This window comes from Corylus avellana, chromosome 8, assembly GCF_965113065.1.
Source record: "Corylus avellana chromosome 8, dhCorAvel1.hap1.2, whole genome shotgun sequence".
NCBI classification, from domain to species: domain Eukaryota; kingdom Viridiplantae; phylum Streptophyta; class Magnoliopsida; order Fagales; family Betulaceae; genus Corylus; species Corylus avellana.
The window spans coordinates 20,179,657-20,184,080 of record NC_142497.1 but is presented as its reverse complement, the minus strand read 5'-3'; the positions used below and the strand labels follow the sequence as shown (position 1 = coordinate 20,184,080).

The window sequence follows — 4,424 nt, the reverse complement described above, 5'->3', positions numbered from 1 at the left end:
TCAGCAAGTTTTCCTGCTCTACCAAGAAGATCCACTATGCATGCATAATGCTCTAATCTTGGAACAATCCCATACTTTTCTTGCATCAAGTGAAATAGACTTTGTCCGAGTTCAACCATTCCAGCATGGCTACATGCTGTGAGAACCGCTGTGAAAGTCAGATGATCAAGCTTCTTTCCCTCTTCCTTTTCCATCTGATTGAAAAGCTCAATTGCTTCATTGCAATACCCATGATTAGCATACGGGATGGTGTACTTATATCAGCTCCAGGTAATGAGTGGTGTCGGGCCTTATCATCTTCGCTCCCAAATCTGAGAGTGTTGAGCTTGTCACACTGCAATCTTTCAGGCCCTATTGATTCCTCCTTGCAGAATCTTCATTCCCTCTCAATTATTCGTTTGAATTATAACGACTTTTCAGCTCCAGTTCCAGAATTTTTTGCAGATTTCAAAAATTTGACATCAAGTCTCCGATTCTGGGTTGAATGAAAAGTTTCCAGAAAAGATCTTCCAAGTTCCAACACTACAAACGCTCTATTTGTCATTTAATGATGACTTGCAGGGTTCTTTGCCAGAATTTCCTCAGAATGGATCTCTTCAAACCATGGTTCTTAGCGGAACAAATTTTTCTAGGGCATTACCATCTTCTATCGGGAACCTTAAAATGTTGTCAACAATAGATCTTTGGAGTTGCAATTTCGTTGGATCAATTCCAAACTCAATGGCAAGCCTCACACAATTGAAGTATTTGGATATCTCACACAACAAATTCAGTGGATCAATTCCAAATTTCAGCATGTGCAAGAATCTTGAGATTTTGGTCTTGAGTAGCAATTACCTGTCAAGTGAGATTATTTCTACTCAGTGGGAATAACTTTTGAATCTTGAGATTTTGGATTTGAGTAGCAATTTACTGAATGGGAATATTCCAGATTCTCCATTTTCACTTACATCATTGCAAAGGTTAGATCTTTCCTATAATCAATTTTCTGGTCAACTCAAAGAATTTTCCAACGCTTCTTCCTTCTTGGAAAGCCTTTATTTGGATAGCAACCATTTGGAAGGGCCAATACCCTTGTCTATCTCTGAACTCCGAGGTCTTAGAAAACTCTCACTTTCTTCAAACAAATTTAACAACTCCCTGGACATTAGTGTGATTCAGCACTTGAAAAATCTTACATTTCTTGATCTTTCCTACAATAACTTGTTGGTTGAATATAATGATTTTAACCTCTTGTTATCCTCCTTTCCCCGAATTATCGAGTTAAAATTGGCTTCTTGCATATTTAAAGATGTTCCTAATTTCTTGAGAAACCTATCCAGTTTATCATTTCTAGACCTTTCAAACAACCAGATTCATGGAGAGATATCAACAAGCATCTGTCAGTCATTTGCCTCCATTAGTTTTTTGTTTCTTTCAAGTAATAAATTCTATGGGAGCATCCCCATATCAATATGCAATGCTACAAATCTTGAACTTTTAGATCTGTCTAATAATTCTTTCAATGGCACAATTCCCCAATGCTTGTTTAAGATGACTGGTACACTTAGGGTTCTAGATTTTAGGAGAAACAAGCTCAATGCCACAATTCTTGATGTATTTCCAGATAATTGTGGTTTACAAACTTTAGCTCTCAATCAAAACCAACTACATGGAGGGTTACCAAAATCTTTGGCCAATTGCATTGGATTGGTGGTCTTGGACATTGGGAACAACCACATCAAAGGTACCTTCCCATTTTTCTTGAAGAAAACAACCGAGTTGAGGGTTCTTGTTTTGGGATCTAACAAATTTTACGGGCCCATTACTCATCCAAAACTTAATGTCATATGGCCGATGCTTCAAATTATAGACATAGCTTCAAATAATTTTGCTGGTAACCGTCCAATAATATTTCTTTTGTCTTGGACGTCAATGATGAATCGTGCACATGAGGTGGACGTAGAGCTTATTTACCTTGGATTCTATAGTGGTTTTTCTTATCAAGATACGATAACAATTACTAGCAAGGGTTCTAAGGTGGAGCTTGTGAAGATTCCAACTATTGTCACCCTCCTTGACTTCTCTTGCAACAACTTTGACGGTCATATACCTGGAGAAATTGGAGAACTCACATTGTTATATTCTCTCAACTTGTTGCATAATGCTTTCACGGGCAAAATCCCAGCATCTTTGGGAAAATTGAGTCACTAGACCTATCAAGCAATGAGCTTTCTGGTGAGATTCCTATACAACTCCCAATAGTCTTATTTTTATGTCAGTCCTCAACCTTTCATTCAACCAATTGGTGGGACAGATTCCATTGATCAAGCAATTTAGTACATTTTCGGCAACTTCCTTCGAAGGAAACGAAAGATTATGTGGTTTCCCTTTGAAATCACAATGCACATATGAGGATCCACAATTGCCACCTCCAACATATGAAGAAAGTCATAGGAGTATGATTGAGTGGAATTACATAAGTGCTGAATTGGGATTTGTTTTTGGCTTTGGAATTGTAATTGGGCCTCTTATGTTTTGGAGGAGGCGGAGGATATGGTACTATAAACATGTTGATGACATTATGTTTAGGACCTTCCCTCTACTGTATCTTAGAAAAAAACATCATTTGAGACAAGCATTCCGAAATCAAGAGCCGAGGCACTAGTTATGGTTATGAGGCGCAACACCTCCAGGTTTGTCATGATAAACTCTTGCTTAGTTTTTTAAATCAAAATGAAAAATTGATTTAAAATGTAACTTCAAATAGTTCCTCGAATGAGGAATATGCCCATGTTTCCAAGCATCTTATTTGCAAAAATGCATGTGGGCTTCCCTAGGAATCCAAGATGCCTTGAATAAAATGGACCTCTTATGGACCATTTGTTTTCGACTCTGTGGGCCTCGAAACTATTCATAATTCATTATGTATATTTAATTAGTAATTAGTTGCAGACATGCAGTGACTCTGATCAATGCAGCTAGGAGGAAATGTTGTTGCAGATTCATTGAAGTTTGTACAATGTTTTGAATGCAGACTTTATGAATCGTCTAATCCCTTCTATGTATGTGATTCAACTTTCGTAGAGTACTGTTTGAACTTCTCTTTAGCTTAAAAATTCACAAAAATTAAAAGTGCAATTATATTCTCTTGTGCTACAGTAGCTTTGAAGGCAAATGAATGATATAAGTTAGAAATGTTTTGTCACTTAATAAATCTGCAGAACCAATGTTTTAGACCTCCTGTTGCAGAAGTCATTTTTCTGCAGAGCAAGGCGTTGTAAGAGAATCTGTAAGGCTAGATGTTAGAGTTTTCAACTTCTATAAGGATGAAGAAAACTTCCCCCAAGTGCTAGTGTGTGAAATTTGTCCAAAAACTTCTAATTAAATATTCTTTTTCTCTTAGATGATATTGGAAGTGGTCTTGGATGACATTATAATGTGCTTGAGTTGAGATTCATGCTTCATTTTGCAATTATTCAATTTGTTTTTTTTAAAGGAACTTTTGGTTGATACTTACTTACACCTATGAATACTTACATTTGCAGAGAAATGTTGCTCCAAGTTTACTCTGGAGGGAGTTTGCTGAAGTCTGTGAGGTCTCTCTGATGAGGTTAAATAATTCACACTACTTTTGTGATGCTGTTAATCAAGATGATTACCAATGTACCTCTTCATATATTGACATGTACCTCTTTGAATTGTAGTTATTTTTCATATTTAGTGCTTCATTTTAGTGTTGTTTGTGCTTGATCAAATGCATGTCAAACTGACATGTCGATGTAACAATTATTAATAAAAAATAAAATTGATGTGAAAATAAAAATTTTAAGTTGCTAATATAACAAGTGACGCAGAAGAAGATGCTTCATGATTTGTGAAGGCTTTGTAGTGAAAATAGTAATAAAATTTAGGAGAAAGTCCACATACTCCCCTCAAATTACCACTCAATCGATAATGTCCACCCAAACTTTTAATTGTGACAATTTTTTCCCTAAACTATTAAAAATTGTCAATGTTCCCCCAATAACGAAACTACACCTACTAAAATAAAAACAAAAAATACAGAAACTTCTAGAAAAAACCTAAACCTGAAAAAAAATAATAATAATAATAATAAAAAATAAAAATAAAAAGAAATCAAATGATGGAAAATTTAAAATTTTTTTTTAAAAAAAATCCACTGTATAAAAAAATTAAAAAAATTTCTGTTTTTTTTTTGTTATAAAAAATATTTTTTTAATAACCTTTTAAAATAAAAATTTCTGTTTTAAAAAAAAAAATTAACAATTTTCGTTTAAGAAATTTTTTTTTTTAAATGTTTCTTTTAAATAAAAATTTATGTTTAAAGAAAAAAATCGTTTTAAAAAAATTAAAAATTTAAAAATCTTTCCTTTTAAATTAAAATTTTTGTTTTTTTAAAAAAAAATTAAAAATTTATTTTT

At 33.9% G+C, this 4,424-nt stretch overlaps 1 pseudogene; it reads left to right on the top strand.

The window, feature by feature from the left end:
* The first annotated feature begins 630 nt into the window (after positions 1–630).
* LOC132190888 (uncharacterized) lies at positions 631–2,647 on the top strand (annotated as a pseudogene).
* Positions 2,648–4,424: the final 1,777 nt, after the last annotated feature.